The sequence below is a fragment of the Mytilus galloprovincialis genome, chromosome 2, assembly GCF_965363235.1.
Source record: "Mytilus galloprovincialis chromosome 2, xbMytGall1.hap1.1, whole genome shotgun sequence".
NCBI classification, from domain to species: Eukaryota; Metazoa; Mollusca; class Bivalvia; order Mytilida; family Mytilidae; genus Mytilus; species Mytilus galloprovincialis.
The window spans coordinates 73,254,349-73,269,099 of NC_134839.1; the positions used below are offsets into that span (position 1 = coordinate 73,254,349).

At 30.9% G+C, this 14,751-nt stretch overlaps 1 protein-coding gene across 1 annotated transcript in view; it reads left to right on the top strand.

Moving 5' to 3' along the window:
• The window catches only part of LOC143064351 (organic cation transporter protein-like), a 79,944-nt gene that overhangs the window by 31,147 nt on the left and 34,046 nt on the right, over positions 1 to 14,751 (top strand). Inside the window, exons 10-11 of the transcript XR_012975228.1 lie at positions 11,068 to 11,199; positions 11,964 to 12,157. The gene's annotated coding sequence lies outside the window, so the exon portion shown is untranslated. The remainder of the gene's footprint in view (positions 1 to 11,067; positions 11,200 to 11,963; positions 12,158 to 14,751) is intronic.

A 14,751-nucleotide genomic window follows, 5' to 3' on the forward strand; every position in this document is an offset into this window, starting at 1 on the left:
TTCGAGCCTTTTCTCGATAAAAAAAATATTCTTATATTATTCGGCATAATTGGTCCTAGTGTTTTATAACAATTGTTTATGGATATATATATATATATTTTATATGATTTTATTGATGAAATGACCCCATTATAAGTAAGAAAGTTTGACTTAATTTTATAAATGTTTTGGAATTGTTGAAAAGTCATTAGTTTTCCCTCGTCGTTTAATAAATCATTTATCAAAAAGATCCCTTTATCTATCCAGTCTTTATAGAAAACGGATGTTGTTCCTATTTTTATGTTTTCATTATTCCAGAGCGAAACTGATAAAAACTCCTCTTCATTTTTTGGTATGAATTTATTTTGTAAATCTGTCCAAGCTTTAAAAAACTTCTTCCTAAAAAGGGTTTTTACATCTTTTTGTTGGGCCTAAATAAACTAGGTTTTCAATACTAATTTTTTCAGTACTTTCTAATAGCTTATTTAGTTTTGGGTTGTTTTTCAACAACCATCTTATCCAAGTTAGTTTCAATCCTTTTATATATTTGTCAATATCTATCATTTTCAGCCCTCCTAATTTGTGTTCAGAACATAATATTTCTCTTTTAATCTTGTCAGGTTTGTTTTCTCAAATAAATGAATAAATTTTGCCAGTTAGTTGTTTTAAAGTAGTTTTGCATGGTGCTTGTAATGTTAAAAACAGATGGTTCAATTTTGAAATAATTAGTGTCTTAATGATAGTTATTTTTCCAACTGGTGTTAATGCTTGTTTAGACCAAATTTTAATTATATTTTCAATTTCTGTAATTCTTGGACCATAATTCAACAGTCCCATTTCATGCAGATTAACAGAAAAGTTTATTCCTAGTAATGTAAACCTACTGGAACCCCATTCCAATCCCCATTTTACACACATTGTGTCTTGACTATATTTTGTTTGCCTATCCACACCACCTTTGTTTTGTCCAAGTTCATATGGAGACCAGACATTTCAGCATATTTTTGGAGTAAGCGAAGAGATGCATCTAGAGATTTAGGTGTACCGTCAAGTATTATTGATGTGTCATCTGCGTATTGGGAGATAAGATATTCTGTGTCATCCTGGTACTTTTGATAACTATTTACATCACTGGGTCGATACCACTGCTGGTGGACGTTTCGTCCCCGAGGGTATCACCAGCCCAGTAGTCAGCACTTCGGGGTTGACATGAATATCAATTATATGGTCATTTATATAAATTTTCTGTTTACAAAAATGTGAATTTTTCGAAAAACTAAGGATTTTCTTACCCCAGGAGTAGATTACCTTAGCCGTATTTGGCACAACTTTTTGGAATTTTGGGTCTTCAATGCTCTTCCACTTTGTATTTGTTTGGCTTTTTAACTATTTTGATATGAGCGTCACTGATGAGTCTTATGTAGACGAAACGCGCGTCTGGCGTATAAAATTATTATCCTGGTGCTTTTGATAACTATCATCAATTTTAATTCCTTTAATTTCTTTGTTCTTTCTGATTAAAATTCCTAGAATTTCAGCACGTAAAAGAAAAATATCAGGTGATAAAGGATCTCCTTGTCGACAGCCTCTTTGAATCTGAAAGAAATCTGATAAAAAAAACAGTTTTGGGATACTGATGAGCTTATATTTGTGTAAAAGGCCTTTATCCAAAGTTTTATAGATGGTCCAAAATTGAAAAAGTCTAATACTTCATTTATGAATTTCCATGATACCGAATCAAAAGCTTTTTCAAAATCTATGAGACGGAGGAGACCTGGCAAATCATTTACCTCTGTATAGAATAAAATATCATATATGAGACGAGTGTTTTCTCCAATATATCTTCCACGAATAAAACCTGTCTGATCATTGCTAATAATAATGGGCAGAACAGATTTGATACACTCTGCTATACAATTTGCTGCTAGTTTATATGTTGTATTCAAAAAACTTATTGGTCGCCAATTTTTCATAAACTGTCTAGGTTTGTCACCTTTTGGTAAACAAGTAATAATATCCTGTTTTTGAGTTATTGATAATTCCCCCCTTTTGTGACCATAAATTATAGATCTGAAAACAAATTTTCCTACATCTGTCCAAAAGAATTTAAGGAATTCATTTGTAAAGCCATCTGACCCTGGACTTTTCTCATTTTTCATTCTACGCATAGCTGTTGTCAATTCATTATAAGTTATCTCCCCCTCTAAACATTCTTTTAAAGTATCATTTAGTTTTTTAATATCAGAATCAGGTATTTCACTATTAAGATTTCATTTACTCAAGCTTTCTGTTTTAGTATACTGTTTTTTATAGTAATTTTTGGCCTCTTCTAATAGTTTATCTTGTTTACAAATTGTCTCCCCTTTTTCGTTAACTAGTTTGGGGATGGTTTTATTTATAAAATGTTTAGTTTCCATATTCAAAAAAACTAGATGGCTTTTCTCCTTTTTCAATCCATTGCATTTTTGACCTGATATAGTATCCCCTCATTTTTTCTTTCCTTATTATTCTAAGATCAGATTTATGGTGTTCAATTTCATTTAATTTTTCCTCTGTTAAGATGCTTTCCTCTAATTTCTGAATTTTTTCTGATAATATTTTTTCCTCTTTCCTTCGTTTTATAAGATGCATAGGAAATAGTTTTTCCTCTGATTTCTGTAAGTAATATTTCTAAAAAAAAGTTGGTCATTCATTGTAAAGTGGATGTCTAAATCATTAATTTCTTCTAACGTTTCTCTATTATATACTAATGATGCATATTGGTCTTTTACTTTAAGTATAGTGTCTTTTATAGTTTTGGAGTATTCAATATCATGTAAAAGTGAGTTGTTAAATTTCCATAATCCTTTTCCAAGTATGAAATCATTCATCTTCAGATTTAATATTATTGGGGAGTGATCTGAATTCACACATTTTTGTCCTTTTCCTCAAACATTGAATAAATGCACGCAATAATATCTACATTTACAGTAATAATCTGTTGTTGTCGTAGTAAATACATGAGTACTATACAGGTACTAATCTTATCTATTTTTTTTTTTTAAAGCAGACCAGTTTTTTAAATTTCTTAACTACACCTATTCTTCCAACATACGATAGGAAATAGGCGACTCATTTTGGAACAATTCTATCGAGATTAAGTTGGTACAATTAGCAACGAAATGATCGCCTATCGTAACACGTATTTCAATTATCCACATAGTTTAATCTATTTTATTGAAAGTATAGGATTTATTTAGAACAAATTGTCAAATAAACAGCATGTCTAAGATCTTTATTAAAAAGCGTTGCCTTACTATCAATTTTTGGGGCAAAATTCATCGTCGACTCTGATTTTATCTGCTTATTAGGCTATAACAATGTGAAATCACATCTTCTAGAAAGCTTATTAAAAACTGATTGGACATCTGTCAGAAATGTTGTCGTTTTTTTTTTACTGTAGATAGCAATTAAAGGGAATACAAAAGCACTAAACTTCGAGGTTTATCTTTAAATCAATATCTTTATGAAATGGTTAAAAAAATATTTAGACAAATAAAAAACTTCCATGGCATTTTCATATGAAATGTATATATTTGTATATTGTATGGCTTACTCCTGTCAAAAAACAATTTTCAATCGGACATTATGCTTAATTTACACGTTAAAACATTTTAAATCTTGAATATTCTTAATTCAACGTGTTTCCGGTAATCCAAATATGACTATTTCAACATTTTCATTTTTAAGTGATGCAGTACTGTTGAACACTTCAAAATATCAAAATTTAATATTTGGTCATATATAATTATATTTTACACATTGAAGGGTATGCACAGTGTTTTTGAACACCGATATGACTATACATGTTCATTTGATACCCAGTATTTACCAATATAATGTGTGCCTTACGTTGAAGTTTTATTCGATATACAATATATAATATTTGAACAATATACTTTATAGATTGAGTATGGTGAGTCTAAAAACAGAGTGTTACCCGTTTATCGTTTTTTTAATACATAGATAAGACCGTTGGTCTTTCTGTTTGAATTGTTTAACACTAGTCATTTTGGAGGCATTTCTAGCTTGTTGTTCGGTGTGAGTCAAGTCTTCGTGATGAAGGTCGTACTTTTACCTGTAATCGTTAATTTTTATAAATTGTAACTTGGATTGAGAGCTGTCTCATTGGCACTTATATCATATCTTCCTATTTATATATACATCAGGTTTACATATAAGAGTCACACATAGACTTAAAAAGGAGTCATTATTTGGTAACTGAAATTGTCAAATGGTAAAAAGTAAAATAACAAAATTACTGAACTACGTAGAAAATTCAAAACGGAAAGTCCCTGGCAAAATCAAAAGCTCAAACACATCAAACCGATGGATAACAACTAACATATTCCTGACTAGGTACATTCTCTTGGCTGTTTTGTTGACGTATTTTTTTTAACTTCATTGTTTCTGTTGTTCCTTTGTTATCCTCTTGTAGTTGATGTTTCTCTCGGTTTAAGTTTGTAATCCGGATTTGTTTTCTCTCTATCGATTGATGACGTTTGAACACCAGTATTCAACTGTTGCCTTTATGTAAATAATATATAGTAGTTTTTATATTTCAAAAATGACTTTATTTTTTTACATAAATAAGGCCGTTAGTTTTCTCGTTTGAATTGTTTTACATTGTCTTATCGGGGCCTTGTATAGCTCACTATGCGGTAGGGCTTTGCTCATTATTGAAGGCCGTACGGTGACCTATAGTTGTTAATGTCTGTGTTATTTTGGTCTTTTGTGGATAGTTGTCTCATTGGCAATCATACCACATCTTCTTTTTTATATTAAATTACTATTTTAGAAACGATTGTTGCATTATTTAAATGATTTGATGGATATTGCTTCAATAATTATTCATGCTTTATGTATCATTAGAAATTATCTTCTGTAGTAATAGTTTTGTATTCAGTGTAAATTCACTGATAACCTTTTATAATATAACATTTTACTACACCATATGTGTTAGGGACGACATCAAAAGTTCAATGTAGGATAAAAAACTTAATTCACATAGTTTTTTCGCTGACCCCCCTACCCCCTTTCTTAACTTAATTTGGGAAAAATTGATTTACCTATATGGATATATGTAAAATCGATTTTAGATTAACAAAACTTGCAGCAATGTTGACCCCCCCCCCCCCCCCACCCCCAAACTATTCGATTTAAGTTTTTTATCCTACATCGATCTTTTGATGTCGTCCCTTACTCATTTCAATATCAAGTAATGTCCTTGAGCAACTCCATGGTATTTATAAATTGATTTACACTGGTAATAGTATTACCTACTCCCTCTAGAGACAAATTTTAACAAAATAATTAACTACAGAGACTTAATGGCAAATCTTTTTAAAAAAATCGAGAAAATTCTCATTTTTGTCTCCACTTATTGAAGTCAGTGGACAGATACAAATAATAACATATAATGTATTTCATACATTCATCCTTGCAACCAACGGTATTATTGATAAGTATTGCGTATCAAAAAGTTATGTTAAGTTGTAGAAATTTGCAAGATGCTTAAATCTCAATTTAAAAAAAACCCAAAAGCATTAAGTGCACATAGATAATAAAAAAAAAAATAAGCATTTCAGGCACATTACGTATGGATTCCAGATTCAATGTTTTATTCAAGTCTCACCATATAAGGTATTTGTTTAATTTAAATTCCGCCAATTAATTTGATAACTAAATCTTTAATTGGAAAATGGTAAAAAGCATACAAAAGAGGGACAAAAGATACCTAAGGGACAGTCAAACTCATAAATCTAAAACAAACTGACAACGCCATAGCTAAAAATGAAAAAGACAAACAAACAACAGCACACACCACACAACATAGAAAACTAAAGAATAAACAAAACTAATCATTACAGTTTTGTTTTGAGAGTTATTATTTTTTAATTAATTTTTATATATAAAACTTTGTGTATTCCTTCGTTTTTAACTATTAAATGAATATATTTCTACATTTATGTCTACAAATCTTATTTTCATAGTTTTAATCTTTTTCCAAATGTTTAACATGTAGGAAAGTTACTGAGAGAGATAGAGAGTTTGTGCAAAATGGTTTAAAGTGTTTTTTATATTTATTTCTGTAGTTAAATATTATTTCTAAATAATTCATGTTTTTTACTTTTTTATTTTCATCTTCGTCATTAGAGGCAAAATAAGGAGTAGTACAAATGTGTTAGCTCTATTTCTGTCCGTCACAAAACATATAAAAGAGCAACTGCTTTGTCATGTGTAGGAGCTTGGTCATTTTTTCTGTGTTCTACAGTTTACCTTCAAATTTTGACTTTATGGTAACTGTATGTGGATGTGCATTGCATACTTTTGAAATATTTAAAGTAATTGTTTTCTCTGATGCCGTAAAACTGGAACGTCAATATTATTACACAGTATTCCCCACCTAGTGATGTAACTTGGTTTGTGTCATGCTAGGTTTCTTTCATCGTTATTCCATCTTTTTACAGTGTTTTGGCAATTGCACATGAATGCTTTTTTAAAGTAAAACATAATGGTGGGCTATTGTTAATTTCTATTGAATCACATATTTCCGAACAAAGGTATACAGTTTTAAATCGTCTTTAAAAGTTTTAAGCCACGATGTTTTTGTTTCAAACATTATTTAAAGCAGAATAATAATATGATATTTCGATATTAGCAGTCAGTTAGGCTTAATTTTGTTAAGATAGCCTAAAGAATCAATGATGTATTATTTTTGGCTAGCAAGTCAAGTATTCAATCCATTTTAATCTGTATTAATGCGACTTTTCATTCAACATAAGTTTGTTGAAAATGACTTTCGCATGTGTCAGACAAACAAGAAGATCAATTCCGTTGATTAATTCTACCGTCATTATCTATAAAATGAACTTAGAAAGAACTAAAAAAACGACCTTGTGTAACTGTTCAATCGTACTGAATTATATTTAACGGGTTCACATGCCCATCAGCAGTTTGTGTTGGTCGTGTCGATAGTTCATTAGATGGAGTTTAGGCAAGAATTAACACAAATAACTATTCAAGTAATACTGAATCAAAGTACTAGATGATGAGAAACATTTCTTAATAAATTGTTCTCACAATTCAAATATTAGATAAACATATTTTAATTGCAGTATTTAAACAGAGAAAGTAATTCATTTGCTAATCTCACTGACAATGACAAAGTTATATATATATACTTAACCCATCAACACCAACACAAGTGAATAAACTAGGATCCTTTATAAAAAAAGGTCAATGAAACTGAGGACAGGGGACCCTTCAATATTTACCTGAATTTGTATATATATATATATATATATTGCGTTACTTAGTTATTGTCTTTATTTGTTTTTGTTGTTGTTATATGTCACAAACTGTAAAGTTTATATGGCAATAAAACTTTGAATTGAATTGAATTGAATTGAAATGTCAAATCATATCTTTTGGAAAGCTTATTAAAAAGTGATTGGACATCTGCCATAAAAAAGTACTTTTCCTACTTGCCAGATATCAATTAAATAGAATAAAAAAAAACACTAATCTTCGGGGCTTATTTTTAAATCAATACCAATATGAAATGATTTTGACAAACTAATATCTTCTGTTGCATATTTATATGAAATGAATGTACATGTAAAAATTTATGGCTTGTTTTTGTTTTTTTCTTGGACATCCAAAGCAATACTTACTAAATTGCGACATTAATAAATCTTTTTATTTTTTTTTTTATTTAATGAGTATGCGTTAATCCGAAAATACGGTCTCAAAAACTATGCATGACGGTTGAACACTACACTTTATCGAACATTTGATATTTTGTCATTTCACAATATGAAAGGTAAGCAAAATGTTGTTGATTTATCCACGTGACTATATAAGATTTTCTCTTGATACCCAGTATTTACAACAACAAAAAAATGGAATTTATGTAGTATACATACATTCGGTTATTCTAGTGATTTTTTTTAATCTCGTCCGTTGCAGTGCTTTCTTAGTCATCTTATAGATCAAGGAAGATATGATATGAGTGCCATTATAGGTCAAGATACGGCCTTCAACACGAAGCCAAAACTCACACCGAACAGCAAGCTATAAAGGGCCCCACAAATCACTAGTGTAAAACTATTCAAACGGGAAAACCAACGGTCTAATCCATATAAACAACGAGAAACACTTATGAACTCCATAAACAGACGACAACCACTGTACATCAGATTCCTGACTTAGGACAGGTGCAAACATTTGCAGTGGGATTAAACGTTTTAATGGTACCTAACTTTTATCCTTTTCTGAAACAATAGTATAACATCACAACAAAGAAAGACAGACTATAAATACCAATTGGAAGGCTTATCTAAAACGAAAACGCAAATTATTTGTTAAGATGTATTGTAACGACGTCAAAATTTGACCGTAACGTTCTTTTTAACATCAAGAAGCTAGAGAGCAGACGTTAATTCAATAGAGAGAAGTATTTTGAAAAACTAGGTTGAAAAGTGGATATTTGAAATTTGTATTTAATAGATGTAGGCAAAGAGACAAATGAAGGAATGTAAAGTATTGTTCTTTTTCATCTCTGTTAGAAATATTGTTACCATCGAACATCAATCTGGTAATTTTAGGATGAAGATGCTTATTTATCATAATCTTTGGTGTGTTGGAAATGCACCATTGGGGACCAAGGCAACTAGTTGTTGGCGCCGGGTATAAGTTGCTAAGAGAAATGAACAATCCAAAAGTTGCAAACGCAGTTTGTGTTTAAGATGGTCCTAACAAAAAAGCCTACACGAAGAGAGAAGATGCCCAAATTATTTCCAAAATGGATTTGGGATTGTCACATAATTGGCTACTCAAACCAAACGAAAATGCTGTAGTAAAACTAAGAAGGACTGGGCCTCAGCAAAGATGCTCAATTGAATGCAAAACATCAAGTGTAGAATTAGATACAACTACTACTCATTGAACAAAACATGGAGTATTTTTTGAGCTAAAAGATTGCTAAAGTCACAAAATAAATTATTAATTGAATAATTCCTTATACATTTTCAGGACTTTTTTTCGTTGCTGACCTAAATTAGTCTAGTTATCGAAAACTTCACACTTAGTATGTAGAAACGGCAACATGCGTTTTTCGATTAATCACCTGCTAGTTTGGTGTGGTTGAGCTTTAGGTTTTGCCATTTGATAACGGACTTTCTGTATAGGATTTTAGTTGGAATTCGGTGATTCAAATCGACCTTCACATTTTTTTTTTTTAATCTTTTTTATATCTTTATTCAACATTTATTTACAATAGAATGTTACATATTACACAAAATATCACAAGACAATGTTTTAAAGTATAATGAAGTGTATCATCAACACAATACTAAAAACAAATGAAAGCTATGACATCTCAGTCGGAAACCCGGTTGAAAAAGAACAAAAGAATCGAAGCTCTTATTAGAGAAGGTGATAAATGTATACTGTATTGTTTACTATAGTGACCAAAATTTTAAAAGTTAATAGAAACAAACAAAATTGCAATTTTTTTCTAAATTACGAGGTGTTTTATTTTAAAAACACCATTTGCATCAGTTTTCAATTTATCTAGTACATAGTTAAGCAGAACAATTAGATTTCAAGTCGACGACATGGGTATCTTTCAAGTTGGATGAAGAAAATGCATAACCTCCGATTTTTTTTGAAAAAAATACCACGGACGGAAAACATACCAATCTACTAGTTCAAAAATTTTCGTGTCTGCCCTTCCATTTTGTGACTCGAGAAAAAATTCCAAAAAATGGGTAACAATTGTATCGAAAAGAGAAAATCGAGTGCATTTTTTTTATGTTAGTGCGTGTTTGAGTTGAATATTTTGTCTTGATATCGTACAAAGTAAGATTATTTCATACATCGTCTCGCTTCAGATTCTATTATTTTTATATATCAAAGCTACAGATTGCCTTTATAACACAACAAAATAACAGTACTAAGATGAAATATATGGGTCAAGTGAAATACCTATCTAATGAGTCACAAAAACAGAGAAGGTGTGTTTGAATAGCTATTTTTTTTACTGAAAGTACTTGACGACAGTACTTTCAAGTTGGATGATGAAAATGCATATCTTTGAAAAAATATATTTTTTTGTTTATAGTCTTTATACACTAAAAAAAATCTAGTCTGCCCTTCCACGAAATTTTTAATTAGATTTTTTTTTAAATGTTTATGAATTTTCGAAAATTCCACCTGACAACCGATCAGACAATAGTTTAAAGTTGAATCAATGCAGACAAGATCATTAACTGATGCTCATTAGCTAGTTGATACATTTGTCTTTTAAAATATAACTGACATATAAGGATCGTAATGCTGCAATGTGGATAAATTTATCGGTTTCCATGAGCAAAATTGGTAGCGCGTCATCCCTACAATGGCTTCCATTTCTACGACTGGCGTAATGGGGAGATAATTCTGACGAAGTAGAATCCTGGCTGATCTTCAGTCACTTGCACCAGAATTTTTTTTTTTTTTAAAGTATTTCTCAAACACATTTTTCGTACATCTTACACCACACAAATATCCATTTAGGTAAGCTATCGACCTTTACTGGCTGGTCAGGACTCGCACAGTCGGTGAACTATTACAATAAATCAAAGACACATATATAGACTGTACGTTTATTGTAATAATATGTAATTGACGAATGAGTGTTAACCGTCAAACTGCTAATATATTGAGAGCACATTAATGACGAAAACATATCATATTGTCAAAAGAATAACCCGCTACTTTTTATAATTATTAAACGTTCTGTTATAGCAAAGTAACAAAGGTACTTAAATTGTTTCTGAAAAGTATATACTTACATTTGGACCTTCTTGGACATTTATCAACATTTAGACTTTGAAATTTTAAATTATATACAAAACAATGTACATTTTCAATTGTTTAAAGACAGCCGTGTCTTGTCCTTTAAATTGTCTTACTTTGTTGTCAAATCGCGGACAATTTGTTTTTCTGGATAGGGGTATTGTTACGTATATGGGTCATCGTAAATTCCCCTTTTTCTATTTTTAGATACTATATGTAGCTATAGTTGTCCGGTCACTTTTTCGCTGGGATCGTTTTTCTCGTGCTTGGAACTTGGACTTGCATATTTAAACCTCGCCAGGGCAGTATTTCTTTAGATTGGGGAAAACTTTCGTACTGGTAAGTTGTACTTTAAATTTCATTTTGTTTTGTATTTTGATGTTTGACTTCAATATTTATTTCTTCACTTTTGATAAATTTCTTTTCGGTCTTGTAGTCAAACAGTTCTTAAATATTAAAATACGTTTTCGTTCCAGAATAAATAGAGGGAATTTTACAATATTTTATGATTTCGGGTTTATAAAGAGATGGAGTTCATTTTGATAGCGATATTTAGACAGATGTTTAATCCGAGGGGTATTTTGGAGAAACGGGCGTCAATCTACGGAATTGTTCGTGCCTGAAATAAAATTTTGTATTATCGCATGTTTTAGTTTTGGGTCTTGAACTGGTCAATGATATTGAAAAACGTGTTCAAACATTGCTCTGGTTGGACTGAAAATTAAACGGGTATAGATAAATGCGATGTTTTTTTTACTGGATCGAGTTTTGTTCCCTAGTCATAGAATAATGAGGTTCATGCTCCAGTCTAAAAAAGTCGGTGGGAACCAGTGGGTATAACTATTTTGTCTCGGACGGTTGACGTCACAACTCGATTGATTGAATAATAATTTAGTTAAAGACGACAAGTGTACAGGTCTAAATATTTAAAAAAAACGGACACCTCAAAATTCTAGTATCATATTATTTTATACAATTAGATAGTACTAAGGCCTAACGCGTCTTTTTTGGACATTTGTTCTATGTGCAAATACATTGCTTGGCAAATCGTCATCATTGGTCATTTTTAGGTTTCTTATACCTGTCATTTATTGTATTGTCAGTATGCTGTCAGCAGTCCTGGAGCGAAAGCACAGGTCGAACCCTGTCTACCAATAACGTAAACGGCTGAGCTAGCGGGGTATAATGTAATGAGACAGATTATGAAGGAAAAATACGTTTACACACGAAAACCCATTTACGTTGCAGAGACACAAAAGGCAGACCACATAACATCGTGACTGTTATCTCCTGTCAGGTGAGTAATTATCAATGTTCGGATGAACTGAGAGCACTATCAAAAAATGACTATGAGGGATTTTGGATGACACTTAAAAATATTCTGGCTACATAAAAGACAATCCCTCTATCAGTATTGAAGCATTTCATGAATAATTTAAAAACATGAATGCAAGTGACGAAGAAGATCTTCATGGCATTGACATCAATGAGTTGTGTAGTGACCCAATTTAAAATGAAATTTTAAATGACGGCATTAAAAACAAGAGGTTGTGGATATCATTAAGAACTAGAAACATGGTAAATCCTCTGGTACGGACAGGATACTGAATGAGTTTTAAAAATCTCCCCACCATTTTTACTGAACTATTTAATGTGATATTAGATACAGGTATTATTCATGAATCTTTGACAACAGAGATAAATTATACCAGTTTTTTTAAAAATAAAGGTTGTCCAGATAATTATTGAGCTATAACATTAATAAGTTGTATAGGAAAATTATTCACATCCATAATCAATAATCGATTGATTTTTTTTTTGCAAATAAAATTTTACCTATCCATGAAAATCAGGCTGGTTTGAGAAAGGGGTAGACACTATTTATGTACGTCACACACTCATAGAGCTGTATTTCTCATTTGAAAAAACAAAATGTACTTATGTACACTTTCGGAAAGCATCCAATACGGTATCAAGATCTGGTTTAAGGGGAAACATTTAATCGAGTAATATCAAAGGGAAGTGCTTCAAAGTTATTTTTAATATGTGCCACGGAATCAAGTCATGTGTAAAAAGTAAAATCACAAAAATACTGAACTCAGAGGAAAATCAATTCGGAAAGTCCATAATCACATGGCAAAATCAAATAACAAAACGCATCAAAAACGAATGGACAAGAACTGTCATATTCCTGACTTGGTACAGGCATTTTCAAATGTAGAAAATGGTGGATTGAACCTGGTTTTATAGCTAGCTAAACCTCTCACTTGTATGACAGTCGCTTCAAATTCCATTATATAGTCACCGATGCGTGAACAAAACAAACAGACATAATAGGTAAAAATGTCAAAAATAGGGGTACAGCAGTCAACATTGTGTTATCATCTTAATCACTATAAAAACAACAAATGTAACGAAGAAGCACAAAAAGGCATACATCAAATTAACATCCTCATTTTGATTATATTATACGATTATATTTGTCTATGTAAAATGCACCCATCAAGGAAGGAGGGTATGGGTACTGGTGTAAAATTGCGCGTTTGAAATACGCACAGGTAGACATGAAATAATTTTGTCGTTCAAAGTATGACGGGATGCATAAATACAGTCACGCAAAATAGATATAACAAACACTGACTTAGCAGTTAAAGTAATAATAATAAATAAAATAATAGTGTGGTTCAAAGTATGACGTGATACATAAGTACAGAGTCACGTAAAATGTATATCACAAAAAAAGTTGGTTAACAGTAAAAGTAATATTAATGAATAAAATAATTTTGTCATTCAAAGTATGACAAGATACATAGGTACAGAGTCACATCATAAAATAATTTTGTCATTCAAAGTATGACAAGATACATAGGTACAGAGTCACATCATAAAATAATTTTGTCGTTCAAAGTATGATGGGATACATAAGCACAGAGTTAGGTTAAAAGGATATCTCTAAAAACCAGTAAAAGTAATATTAATAAAGACAAATAAAAGAATAATATAACACGTAATTAAGATGATAAACAACGTCAGTACGCAAAATCTATACTTCAAGACCATCGTGTATTATTTGTGAAGTTGATACGGAATATTTATCAACAAGTTCTGGGTACCTTCCGATGAACTTTTTTAGAAAAAGGACGAGACGTTCTTTGACATACCCCTGGTTCATCAACTTTCTGCTCAGACACTGGTGACGTTTTACAAAGTCTGAGTAGGAGCTGCAAGCTCTTGAATACCGAATAAGTTGGGAAATGTATATTCCATATGCAGGTGAAGTTGGTATGTTGCTACTAAGGTGGGGGAAATTGATAATTTCAAAATCAAAATCTTCTTGTTTGTCATAGATTCTGGTACTAAGATGACTGTATAAAGTATAATGGATGTCAGTCTGATACCCTTTTTTTGTTTAGCAGGTGTAAGACAGGGCGAGCAGTAATCGCCTTTTTTGTTTTCAATATTTCTTAATGACTTACAAAACTACTTTAAGAGTCTAGATGGGATTCCACTAGAAACTGTAAAAGAAATTTCCGAGTGAATTGCACATATTTTTGAATTATTTGTTATAATATATGCAGATGAAACTGAAAGTTTATCTGAAACAGAAGAAGGTATGCAGCAATCAGTAAACATTTTTCAGTTACATTGTGAAAAGTGGATATTAGAAGTAAATCTTAAAATATCAAAGGTTATGATTTTTAGAAAGAGGAAAAGTAAAAAGTGTTTTTTTTTACAAAAGTAAAAAGAAATTTAATTTTTTTTTACAAAACAAAAAACTTGAGATTCTTGATTTTTATTTATTCAGGTGTTTTGTTTTTTTTTTTTAAATATAACGGTACCTTTTTAGATACCAAAAAGAAACTTATTGACCAAACACAAAAATCTATGCAT